This window comes from Tamandua tetradactyla, chromosome 13, assembly GCF_023851605.1.
Source record: "Tamandua tetradactyla isolate mTamTet1 chromosome 13, mTamTet1.pri, whole genome shotgun sequence".
NCBI lineage: Eukaryota > Metazoa > Chordata > Mammalia > Pilosa > Myrmecophagidae > Tamandua > Tamandua tetradactyla.
This window is the reverse complement of record NC_135339.1, coordinates 48,411,745-48,425,741: the sequence shown is the minus strand read 5'-3', so window position 1 is coordinate 48,425,741 and position 13,997 is coordinate 48,411,745. Positions and strand designations below refer to the sequence as shown.

The following is a 13,997-nucleotide window of genomic DNA, read 5'->3' as shown; positions in this document are numbered from 1 at the left end:
GACATAATGTCAAGTGTTAAGCATTGTGCCCTGCACATAGAAAATACTTAATAAATGTTAGCAATTATTAGTAAAATATTAATAATTAGTAAAATTACTAATACTAATTTCTAAGTATGGCTTAGAAAAATAATACTCTTCCCAAATCATCACCACATCTATAAATAGCTTTAGAATGAGCTAAGAAGCTAGTTCAATATTTGTAGAACTCATCAGGGACTGTATAGTAGCTCCAAGGGCTGCTGTAAGCTTGGCCTCATCCATTGTTCTCAGAAATTCTTAACCCTTGAGAGAATGAATGAATAAATGCTATAATCGTCAAACTGCTATGCTCCTTAACAAACCTTGCACCCTGTTCTCCCCCAACCAGTCTAGCCCTCCCTCTCCCTTAATACTTCTCACATGTAACTACTTGTTCAAAATCTACTTGTTACCAAAACTGCAAGATCCACAAAAAGCAAGGCCTGACACATAGGAGGTACTCAGTAAATATTTATGGATGCGATGAATAAAATGAATTCAGCTAATTAACATTTCTTATGCTAATTTAAATAAGTACCAAAGGAAAACATTGCTAACACAAAATTATCCCGCAGAACAAAAGATGTACCAACCTTTTCCTCAATTGGCATAATTACAACAATATCCACATTCTGCCTATGCAGTTTCTATTCAGAGTCAATAGGTTAACTCAGAAAATCCTTAATTTATACTGCTTCCCATGATTTGGGGGTGGGGGCATGGGGGGTGGAGCATTTTGAGAACTGCCATACCATTGAAACCACCTGATAAACTAACTTGAACTTCCCTTCTCAACCTTTGGTTTCTGCCCATGCAGCTAGAAATTTGAGCAGAGAAATGCAACAGCATAGAGAAGCCTGCTGAGTCCATTTTCTGGTGTCCTTCCTAAAAAGCTGAAATCATGTATATTGAAATTTATTAAAACTACAAATAATTGAACTACCTGGAGAAGGGTGTTAAGTGAATTTCAGTTTAAATGATTACTAACTAGAAATTCTTTGTGTACCAACTCTTGCTTTGCTCTTTCCAGACTGCTTGGCTCACTATACATATATATATTTTTACCTTTGGTATAGATTGCATAATAAATTCAAATGAATCTTGCAAAGCCTTCAAGGGATTTTGCCAGAATCTAGTAAATTCCATGGCAGCAAAGATTTTGTTCTTTTTTCCTCTTCACTTTAGAATTCACAGTGCCCAGAACAGTGCCTCGTACTTAATGAATGAATAATTCAAGAACATTCAGACCATCAGCAATTAGGAAACTATATTACATAATTAGAAAATGCAGTGAAAATAATGAAAGGCTGGCCATTTATGAAGTCTGGGAAGATGCAAAATATGAAAATTTTACAATCCCAGCCATGCTTCTAAATCTGCACAGTAAATTCCACAAAGACAGGGATAAGGTCCAACTTTTCTAAAATGTATCCCTAAAACCTACCACATGGTAAACCCTGAATAAATTTTTGTTGAATGATTAAATGACTAAAAGAATGAAAAACCTAAATGAAAATGAGCACTACATCTTAAAAGTCCCAAGAGAAATAAATGATCAGAGAAATACAAGGAGAACTTAAAATAGTCCATGCCTGTGGCTGGTAAGTGTGTACATGCGGGTGTGAAGGGCTTCCAGGGTGATACATTCTGCCGTGGTATTCATCACCTACTGGACAGCAGGCAGTCAGGTTTTACTGGCTGACATCTTTATTTTCTCATCATTTTCTTTTTACTAGAATTGCTGTAAAGTGGCGAGACTTAAGTTTAGAGTAGAATCCACTTCGACCAGTCACCAACCTCAAATTTGCTCTATATAGATTAACCCTTACAAGAAGCCATGTTTATTTACCTTTTGGAAAATAATCACACTATTTGCTGCGAACCCAAGATTGTGGGTCAAAAAATACAAGGATGTTAAAAAAAGATCATTGACAGAGAAAAAAAATGACAAATGTCACTCAAATTGATAAAAGTTTACATCCTGGCTGAACAGTACTAAAAAGTTAGCTCTACAGTATGGGAAGAAACTAAAAATATATGCTTATAATCAGGACATCCATTCACTCAATAAACCACATCAATAGTTGAAATAATAAGAACCTTATCATTTTTTCAATAGATGCTAAAAAATTATGTAATAAACTTGAACATGTATTACAGTTAAAACCTTAGGTAAACTCAGAAAATGGAGATGCTACCATAGAGAAATAAAGAATATTTATTTGTAAACTCTATCTAACAACGTAATTAAGAATAAATCATTAGCACAATCTCCACTAAATAAGGGAGAAGTCAAAGATCCTCAAATCAATATTCCGAAATTTCTGGGGAATGCATAAAAGTCCAGAAAAAAAATTTTAAGGCTGCTACCAAAGTATGGACTCTAAGCAATTCAGAGATTCAAAGGACTGGAGATAATCTGCCTATTTGCATTATAAAATCAAGGACAGCAGTACAGATGCAAAGGGAGGTGTGCTGGAGGGGGGAGGGGAGGGTGGGCAGGGAGGATGGAGTCACTTGATGACAGGCACTTGCCCACTATTCACTAATTTAAGTATTTAACCTCAGGTCTTGAGTCCTTCACACTGTAACCTAAAATGAGAAAACGTTCTTGTTCTTACAGCTAATTATCACATGGGTCAGAAGAAAAAAAGCAGATAGATGACCATAGGAAGGTGGTAGGGAGGTAGGGAGGTCAAGCCAGCCAGAGAATGCAAATGTGGCTAAACTAGAATGGCTAAAAGATAAATGGGGATCTCTGTCCTATTTTTACATCCTTTTTATAAGTTTGAGGTACTATAAAAATAAAATATTACGCCACAGACACAAAAATAATTAGGACATATTGAAAACAATTGTAATCTGTAGACCACCTGAGTCAAAATCATCCGAAAATGTTTTTTCATCATTCATTTACTTGATCAGTATTTACCAAGGGCCTATTCTGTACTGGGCTCCCCATTCAAAGCACTTGGGATATAAAAGGGATCAAAACAGACAGTTTCTTACCTTCATCCTGATCACATTCAATTCAGGTTACTGTAAAATGCAGATTACCAGCTGAACTGGATTGGTGAGGAAGTGTTATGCTGCTTTGGGATGGCCAAGGCAGAGCTCCAGCTGTAGGACCTGACGGACACACGGCTGCCACAGCCACTGTGCTGCGTGCCACGTGCTTGCAGGTGTGCATTCACAAAGAGCTGTCCCTGCCCAGCGCCTGTCGGGAGGAACGGCGAGGTGTTGGGACCACAGGGGTTTGGAAGTGGCTGTGAGTGTGGCTGAAGCAGGCATTGGGAAGAGTCCTCAGGAGAAAAGGTGCCATAGACTATCAGAACCGTCCCAGTGCAAGACCACCTAGTACCGGAACCTTTCCTACCGCTGATGGTGAAGGGGTGCAGACACATCGTGTGAAACTTGTGTGGACTCCCTGTTTGTGAGAGAGGCTGGAAATTGTCCTAAGTGCAGTACTTCACTTAGAAAGAATGACTTCAGAGTTTAGATCTTTGACAAGGAGGCTGAGATTCCAAGAGAGAGTGCTAAAGACATGTATTATAGAAGAGATGACTTGCCTACTCTGAGAGGATATAATGATTTTCTGGAAGAAGTGGAAAAACTTGTTTTCAACTTAATGTAGATTTAGACAAATTAGAGTCTAGCTTTATTTATTTATTTTAAATGTAATTTTATTGAGCTCTAGTCACACACCATAAAATCCATTCAAAGTATACAATCAATGGCTCATGGTATCATCATATAGTTGTGTATTCATCACAATTAATTTTAGATCATCTTCATTACTCAAAAATAAAAATAAAAATAACACCCCAAACATTCTGTAACTTATAGTTCTTAAAAAAAATGGAGACATATCAAGGAAAACAAGTATCTCTTTTAGAAAAAATAAGTTAAAGCTGACTTGGGTACAGGAAGGCGTGGAAGAAGCTTTAGAGGTAGAATGGCAGGAAAATGAACCAAGAAGTCTATGCACACAAAAAGAAGAACTGAAGCAGCTTCTATAAAGGAAGAGCAAGCAAGCTTTTCAAGATGAGCTGGGAGATCTGATTTGTTACTTTTGTTTTTGACTCAGCATAAAAATGGATCTACCCTACTGGAAATGCAGCTTGAGAAACCCAAAAGTATAAAAACCAGTGACATTTTCCACAGGCATCAAACCTTATGTTTGACGCTCCATTTACCCAGTGTATGGGCAAATGAGTAATAAAACAAAAATATAAATGAATAAATAACTAATAAAGGGGATAAGAGGTATGGGATGTATTGATTGTTCTCTATTTTTAAAATTTTTTTTGAGTAATGAAAATGTTCTAAAATTGTGGTGATGAATGTACAACTATATGATGATACCATGAGCCTCTGATTGTATACTTTGGATGGATTACATGGTGTGTGACTATATCTCAATAAAACTACATTAAAAGATAAATAAAGTTAGACTTCAATTATTTTAAAATGTAGATTGCCAGGCTCTCAAACAGACTGACTAAATTTGAATCTCTGAAGACAGGGCCCAAGAATCCACATTTATAAAAAGGATCCATTGTATATGTTACTTATACATATTAATACAGTGTTTTTCAAAATATGGGCTTTGACCCAAAGTTTCTAATAATGTAGTGCGCCAAAAAGCTTTTTTTAAATTAAAATAATAGACAAGAAAGAAAAAGAGAAGTAAAGAACAGAAAAAGGAAATCAGAGTACAGATGCATAATGAGAGTAGTTACTGTTTCATGGAATTTTTCTTTCAGTAGAACTGGGTTTCTTACTGAAAAGTCACTCTAGAAAATCTGACATATAAAATCCAGCCCTGCTTAGCCCTTCACCCAGAAGTCCTCTCAGCCCATATCTGGAGGTGCTGAGAGGCTGGGCACATAGGGCGCCTTGGGAGGAGACGCCTTGTGCTGGGACTATGACTCACAGGCAGATCCCTGACATAATGTCACTTCTCTTGTCTGGGTAGAGCCCAGAGCCACACTCTCCCACAGATGGCAATGTCTCCAGCATATGTTGCATCATTTTCTTTGATAGACATGGCACAGCACAGTGCACTCTCTGACCGGCAAGTCCATGGCAGAGGCTGAACAGCAGCAGCCCCTGGAACAGGGTGTTTCCATTTGCTTACATACTCTTGGAGGAAACAAGAGCATAGGGCAGACACGACCAATTTTCCAGGTCAAAGTGCTTGATGTTTGATTCAGGCCCTGTACAACAGGTGAAGACGAGATGCAAGCCATACTTTCTGACCCAGATGAGAGATAACAGTTGTCCTAAATCAAAGCAAAACAGGATGTTTAAACCAGCAAGACAGTGACATAGGGAGGTGCGGAATTTGGTTCATCTTCGAGAGTACCCAGTAAATAACCAGGAACTGTCTGGAACACCTGTCTGGAGGACATCCATGACCAGACACACATTGTGCACCAGTCTGGACTGGATGGAAGAGCTGAGATCACACCACAGAACTGTGAGTAAAACCTCCAAATCTGGAGACTGATACCCCTCCCTCACTGGTATAGCCGCTCAGTCAGACACACTTCCCCTCGGGAAAAAATGAAGCAGTCACTGTTGGGAGCAAGGGAAGGTAGCCCAGCCAAGCTGCAGCTGTGGGTTTTTTTAATTTTTATTTTATTTAATTTTATTTATTTATTTATTTTTGAACTCCTCCACACTTTTATTTTCACATATACAGTTTTTTGGAATAGCTTTTACATTTTGCAAGATAGGTTCTGGTCAATTGAGAAAATTAAAATGAGAAAAGGTAAAAAACACTCTTAAGTACCTAAATGAATGGATGGTTACATTTAAGTCAGTGTTCATAGACCCCTTATAGAAGGAGTTTACTCTATAAGCTTGATTGTAGGAATACAATTCTACCCTTAAGGAATGAGTCAAAGTGCCTCTCACCCTGGCATATACTATATGTGTTCATTTTTTTTCCTTTATTGGAAGAAAACAGAAAACAGAACTTAGAAAGTAAGCTTAGAGTTCAAATTGTTTTAAGAGGTTAAAAGTCAACAGAATGAAGTTTATGTGACTACAGTGACAAGTAATAAAGGAAGTCCCACTGTACTCATACATTAAGACAGTGGTGTAAAATGCTTCAATAATCATTTCCTGTCAAAACCCATGACAAGCCCACTATCAAACTAGACACTGTAGCAAAAATATGGGTGTTATTAAAGGTTTTCTTTTCTTCCCTCACCTAGTCATCCAAAGCTATCAATTCTACTTTAAGTCTCTTTAAAATTAATTCCCTTTTCTATTTTCACTGCAATGGACGTAACTAAAGTCCTATTAAAGTTTTGTTTTGTTTTACCTAAAATACTATTGTATTTTGTTTTTTAAGCTGCCAGAATGCAGTATACTAGAAATGGAACAGCTTTTATAAAGGGAATTCAATAAGTTGCAAGTTTACAGTTTTGAGTCTATAAAAATGTCCAAACTAAGGCATCCAGGGAAAGATACCTTAATTCAAGAAAGGCTGATGGATCTGGAACATCTCTTCAGGTGGGAAGGCACATGGCTGGCATCTGCTGGGGTCCTTGGCTTCTAGTCTCAAACAGCTTCCCCAGGGGCATTTTATTTTATTTTTTTTTATTAATTATAAAAATTAACTAACACAACATTTAGAAATCATTCCATTCTACATATGCAATCAGTAATTCTTAATATCATCACACTGCAGCTATGGTTTTAATTAACAAAGTTGGTCTGCTGAATATAAGCTCCAGATAAAATGAGAGCAAGCAGAAAAGGAATCCTGAGGTTTTGTCCTACAGTCAGGAGGTAGGGCTGATGGAAAAACAAACAAAAAACCCAGACTTTTAGAGTCAGCCCAGCTCAGAATACTAGAAAAGGGCTATGCCCCGAGGCTCATAGAGATAGGTACCAACTCAAGTTCTTGACAGGCAAACCTTGGGAGCTTGGACTGTCTCTGAAAAGGAGATTTTTTTTTTTTTATCTTTTCTTTTTTTTTTTTTTTTTTTTTTTTAACTATTCTAAGTAGCTCATTAGGGAAAGCCTCAGACATTTTTAATTGTCAGCCCCAACCTAGGCAAGTGTGGAGTTAAGGTAGGTATGGGAGACAAAGTAACAAGTCAAATGAAGGAGTAAATTCCCTGAAGGGCTTACCTTCCCCAGGAAAAGGTGAGGGAGGGGTGGCCCCACCTCCAGTGGCAGCACCCTCAATCAGAGAATTCAGACCCCTAGAGCTAAGCCCTAAGCCTGCCTTCTATATCAGCCTGTCTCAACCATGCCTCTGGCAACTAAATGGTCTTCTTAGAATTTAAAGGCACTGTGCCACTTTACATCAGTGGGGACCTGCAGGTTGATAACCACCACATACTGGGGAGGAAAGGAAAGCACAGGGTCTAGAGGGTTCAGAGGAATCTCTAGCAACCTGCTGGGTCTCATCTCCAGGAAAACTAGATACTGATCACACCCTCCTCCTGAGAATGCGGTGTGTCTTATCTGGGAAAACCTGAATAGGGTAGATGATATCTGGGAAGACTATACCAAAAAAGGAAAAAAACGGTTTCATTTAGGCAGAGCAAAAACAAGAAAATCATGAGCTGAAAAACTCTGAATAGTTAAATAGAAGCTATGTATGAAGTCTAGAATAAGTTGAACTGAATGTCAAAAAAACAGAGAACAAAGCCAACTAACAAGAAAACCCAAGGTAAAGGAGTGAAAATGATGCCCAGAATAAACTAATCAAGGAAATCAGTTGCCAAGACACCAACAAAAAATTATGAGCTATGCTAGAAAAAATGAAGAATATGGCCCACTAAAAGGACCAAACTAACACTTCAAATGAGATGAAGGAATTGAAACAACTAATTAATGTTTAATAAAACATGCTAAATAAAGTAAAAAATCAAATCAATAAGTTGAGGAAAAAAGGTATAGGGACATAAAGAAGACATTAGGCAACTGTAAAGAAGAACCAGAAAGCTTGCAAAAACAAGTGGCAGAACTTATAAAATGAAAAGCACAATAGAAGAAATGAAAAAAAGCACAATGGAGACTTAAAATAACAATTTGCAGAGGCAGAAAAAAGGATTAGCAATCTAGAGGACAAGACAGGACATCTGAAATACTACACACAAAAGAACAGATAGGGAAAAGAATGAAGAAATATGAGCAGGGTCTCAGGCAATTAAATGACAACATGAAGCATATGAATATAGGTATTACTGGTATCCCAGAAGAAGAAGAGAAGGGAAAAGAGGCAGAATAATGGGGGAAATAACCACTGAAAATTTCCCATCTCTTATGAAAGACATAAAATTATAGATCCAAGAAGTGCAGTATATCCCAAACAGAACAGGTCCACATAGAACTACTCCAAGACACTTAGTAATCAGATTGCCAAATGTCAAAGACAAAAAAGATAATTCTGAAAAAATTAAGAGAAAAGCAATCCACAACATGCAAGGGAATAAGACTAGGTGCAGATTTTTCAGCAGGAACCATGGAGGCAAGAAGGCAGTGGTATGATATAGTTAAGATTCTGAAAGAGAAAAACTACCAACGAATAATTCTATACTTGGCAAAACTGTCCTTCAAAAATGAGCGAGTTTTAAATTATTTTCAGACTAACAGTCACTGAGAGAGTTTGTGACAAAAAGACTAGCTCTACAAGAAATACTAAAGGGAGAACTACAGGCTGATAGGAAAAGACAGGAGAGAGAAATGTGGACATGAGTGTAGAAATGAAGACTACTAGGGAGAGTGAAAAGAGAAAAAGATAAAATATGAAATATAAAATCCAAAGACAAAATGATAGAAAATACTGCCTTTACAGTAAAAAAAATTAAATATTAACGGATTAAACTCCCCAATCAAAGATATAGATTGGCAGAATGAATTAAAAAAACATGACCCATCTATATTCTGTCTACAAAAGACTCACTTTAGACCCAAGGACAAAAAGAGATTGAAAGTGAAAGGTTGGAGAAAGATAGCTCATGCAAACAACAATGAGAAAAGAGCAGGGGTAGCTATACTAATATCCAACAAATTAGACTTCAAATGTAAAACAATTGAAACAAAGAAGGACACTATGTATTAAGAGGAACAATCCATCAAGAAGACATATCATAAATATTTATGCCCCAAGCCAGAGTGCCCCCAAAATACATGAGGCACACAGTGACAACACTGAAGGGAAAAGTAGACACCTCTACAAAAATAGTTGGAGACTTCAATACTCTCTTCTCATCCAATGGATAGAACATCTAGATAGAGGTTCAATAATGAAACAGAGATTTTGAATTATATGATAAATGAGCTAGACTTAAGAGACATTTACAGAATATCACACCCCACAACAGCATATACACATTTTTCTCAAGTGCTCATGGATCATTCTCCAGGATCGACCACGTGTTGGGTCACAAAGCAAGTATCAATAAATGTTAAAAGATTAAAGTTATATAAAACACTTTCTTGGATCATAATAGAATGAAGTTGGAAATCAATAACAGGTAGAAGGCTAAATATATGGAGTCTAAACAACACACTGTTAAACAACCAGTAGGTCGAGGAAGAAATTACAAGGGAAATCAGTAAATATCTTAAGGAAAATGAAAATGAAACACAACATATCAAAACTTATGAGATGCAGCAAAGTTGGTGCTGTGAGGGAAATTTATTGCCCTAAATGCCTATATTAAAAAAGACAAAAGAGCAAAAAAAAAAAAAAAAAAAAAATCGAGAAATTAACTGTTCACCTGGAAGAACTAGAGAAAGACAGCAAACTAATCCCAAGGTAAGCAGAACAAAAGAAATAATGAAGATTAGAGCAGAAATAAATGAAATTGATAACACGTAAACAATAGAGAATATCAAGAAAAACAGAACTGGTACTTTGAGAAAAATCAAGTTGATGGACTCTTAGCTTGCTGACTAAATTTTAAAAAGAGAGAAAAAAAAAGAGAGAGGATGCAAATTAGTAAGATTAGAAATGGGAGAGGGGACATAACTACTGGCCCTGCAGAAATAAAGGAGATAATGAGAAGATTCTGTGAACTATATGCCAATAAACTAGGCAACATGAATGAAATGCACAACTTCCTAGAAAAACATAAACAACCAACACTGACTTAAGAAACAGATGACTTAAATAAAGCAATCACAACTAAAGAGATTAAACCAGTCATCAAGAAGCTCCCCCAAGAGGAAAAGTCCAGGACCAGATGGCTTCATGAGTGAATTCTACCAAACATTCAAGAAAGAATACCAATCCTGTTCAGACTCTTCAAAACAACTGAAGAGGAAGGAAAACTACCTAATTCATTCTATGATGTCAAATGACTCTAATACGAAAGCCAGACAAAGACACTACAAGAAAAGAAAATTACAGCCCAATCTTTTCAACGAACATAGATTCAAAAATTCTCAGCAAAATATTTGCAAATCAAATCCAGGAGCACTTTAAAAGAATTATACACCATGACCAAGTGGGATTTATTCCAGGTATGCAAGCCTGGTTCAACACAAGAAAATTAATTAATAGAATACACCACATCAATAAATCAAAGCAGAAAAACAACATGATCATCTCCATTGATGCAGAAAACGCAACTGACAAAATTCAACATCCTTTCCTGGTGAAAATACTTCAAAAGATAGGAATAGAAGGGAACTTCCTCAATGCAAAACAGAGAATATATGAAAAATGCACAGCTAACATCATCCTCAATGGGGAAAGATTGAAAGCTTTCCCTCTATGATCAGGAACAAGATTAAGGATGCCCACTGCCGCCACTGTTATTCAACATTGTGCTAGAAGTTCTAGCTACGGCAATCAGACAAGAAAAAAATAATAATAAAAGGCATCCAAATTGAAAAGGAAGAAGCAAAACTTTCACTGTTTGCAGATGACATGATACCATATATCAAAAATCCCCCCTGTTCTAGTTTGCTAGCTGCAAGAATGCAATATACCAGAAACTGAATGGCTTTTAGAAAGGGGAATTTAATCAGATGCTAGTTTACGGTTTCAAGGCCAAGAAAATGTCGCAATTAAAACAAGTCTATAGAAATGTCCACCACAAGATTCACTGTGTTATACATTTCCATATTCTAATCTCCAACTTTCCTTCTGGTGACATATATAACTCTAAACTACCCCTTTCCACCAGATTCACACACCAATCAGCACTGTTAATTATTCTCACAAGAAGGTGCTAACATTATCTCTGCCCAGTTATTCTTTAGCCTCATTATATATTCTGGTAACCTATTTTACGTATCATATGTTTATAAGTTTACATATTATAAGTATGTATCAATGAGATCATAAAATATTTGTCCTTTTGTGTCTGACTTATTAAAAGTAAGGTCTTCCATGATCTGAATTGATTTTTAAAAGATTGTTCATTCTGAATACTGCATAAAGAATATAAGTGAAGACCCAGTGTATTAGTTAGGGTTCTCTAGAGCAACAGAATCAACAGGAAACACTTGCAAATATAAAATTTATAAAAGTGTCTCAAGTGACCATGGGAACACTGAGTCCAAAATTCGCAGGGCAGGCTGTGAAGCCGATGATTCTGATGGAGGGTCTGGATGAACTCCACAGGAGAGGCTCGCCAGCTGAAGCAGGAAAAGAGCCTGCCTTCTGAATCTTCCTTAAAAGGCTTCCAGTGATCAGATTAAGCCTCACTCATTGCAGAAGACACTCCCCTTATCATAATTTAATTCTATGAAATGTCCTCATTGCAACAGACAGGCCAGCACTTGCCCAACCAGACAAACAGGTACCACCACTTGACCATGTTGACACACGAACCTGACCATGACACCCCCCCCAAAAAAAAACCTACAGCAAAGCTACTAGAGTTAATATATGAGTTCAGCAAAATGGTAGGGTACTAAATGAACACCCCAAAAGCAGTCATGTTCCTATACATTAGTAATTAGTAATCTGAAGAGGAAATCGAGAAGAAAATTCCATTTACTATAGCAACCAAAAGAATAAAATATTTAGGAATAAATTTCACCAAAGCCACAAAAGACCTAGACACAGAAAACTACAAGAAATTGCTAAAAGAAATAAAAAACCTAAATAAATAGAAGGGCATACTGTGTTCATGGTTTGGAAGACTGAATATAGTTAAGATATCAGTTCTACCCAAATTGAATTATAGATTCAATGCAATACCAATTAAAATTCCAACAACTTTCTTTGCAGAAATAGGAAAAACAATAACCAATTTTATTTGGAAGGCCAGGGTACCCTGAATAGCTAAAAATATCTTGAGAAAGAGGAATGAAACGGGAGGTCTCACATTATCTGACTTTAAATCATATTATAAAGCTACAGTGGTCAATACAGCATGATACTGGCATAACGATACATAGACTGACCAGTGGAATCTAAATGCAGGTTCAGACATAGACCCTCTCATCTACAGACAACTGACCTTTCATAAGGTGGTCAGCCCAAGGTTACTGGGACAGAGCTGCCTCTTCAATAAATGGTATTTGGAAAACTGGATATCCATATCCAAAAGAATGACAGAGGACTCCTATCTCGTACTTTATACAAAAATTAACTCAAAATGGATCAGATATCTCCACATTAGAGCTAAGAGCCTAAAGCTTTTAGAAGAAAATGTAGTGAAACATCTTAGAGCTCTTGTGATAGCAGGTAGTTTTGTAGACCTTATACCAGAAGCATGAGCAATGAAAAAAGAGGTAGATAAATGGAATCTCCTCAAAATTAAACATTTTTGTACATTTTGTCAGGAAAGTAAAAAGGCAGCCTATACAATGAGAGATAATGTTTGGAAACCCCATCATATAAGGGTTTAATATCCAGAATATATAAAAAGATTCTATAACTCAATAATAAAAAAAACAAACAATGCAAGTATAAAATGGGCAAAAAACAAGAAAAACATTTTTCTGAACAGGAAATACAAATGGTTCAGAAACATATGAAAATGTACTTAACCTCGCTGGCTATTAGGGAAGTGTGGATCAAAACCACAACGAGATTTCATCTCACACCTACTAGCATGGCATTATGAAAAAACAAACAAACTAACAAGTGCTAGAGATAATGTAGAGAAAGAGGCACACGTAAAATGATGCAAACGCTCTGGAAAGCAGTTTGGCAGTTCCTCAGGAAGCTAAGTGTAGAATTGCCATACGATCCAGCAGTCCTATTACTAGATCTATATTCTGAGGAACTGAAGGCAAGGACATAAGCAGACATTTGCACACCGATGTTTACAGCAGCATTATTCATGATTGCCAAGAAAAGGGAACAGCCCAAACGTCGGTCAACGGATGAGTGGCTAAACAAACTGTGGCATATACATTCAATAGAATATTACACAGTTGTAAGACACAATAAAGTCATGAGGCATGCAACAACGTTGCTTCAGGACACTATGCTAAGTGAAATTAGCCAAAAAAAAAAAGGATAAATATTGTATGGTTTCACTAATATGAACTAACATTAATGAGTAAATTTTGAGAGTTAAAGTTAAGAACACGGGTTATCAGGAGATAGAAAGGGGATAGAGATTGGCATTTGATGCTGAAGGCATGGAGAACGTTCAACAGGACTGATTATTAAGACCCAGAAGTGGATAGCACAGTACTATCAGATGGTAGCACAATAATGTAAGTACACTGAACAAAGCTGAGGGTGGGTGTGGTTGAGGGAAGAGGATTGGGGACGAGTGTGACCCTGGAAGGAAAGGTAAAGGATAAAGATGTGATGGTATAATTTAGTGATACCCCAGGGTAGACAATGATGGGGATTAAATGTACAAATATAAGAAGGTTTTTGCATGACAGAACAAATAATTATCAACATTGCAAGGTGTTGGAAATGGGATGGTGTACAGGGGGCAAATGCAACCAATACAAGCTAGGGTCTATAGTTAATATTAACGTTGTAGTCTGCTTCCATTGAATGTAACAAAGGCAATGTGCCA

The 13,997-nt window shown here is 36.8% G+C and overlaps 1 long non-coding RNA gene across 1 annotated transcript in view; it reads right to left on the bottom strand.

Annotated features, from left to right (window-relative positions):
* Positions 1–669, bottom strand: part of LOC143653943 (uncharacterized) — a 53,518-nt gene extending 52,849 nt beyond the window's left edge. The window contains exon 1 of the long non-coding RNA XR_013161616.1: positions 615–669. This is a non-coding gene — a long non-coding RNA (uncharacterized LOC143653943). The remainder of the gene's footprint in view (positions 1–614) is intronic.
* Between the last annotated feature and the right edge of the window lie 13,328 nt (positions 670–13,997).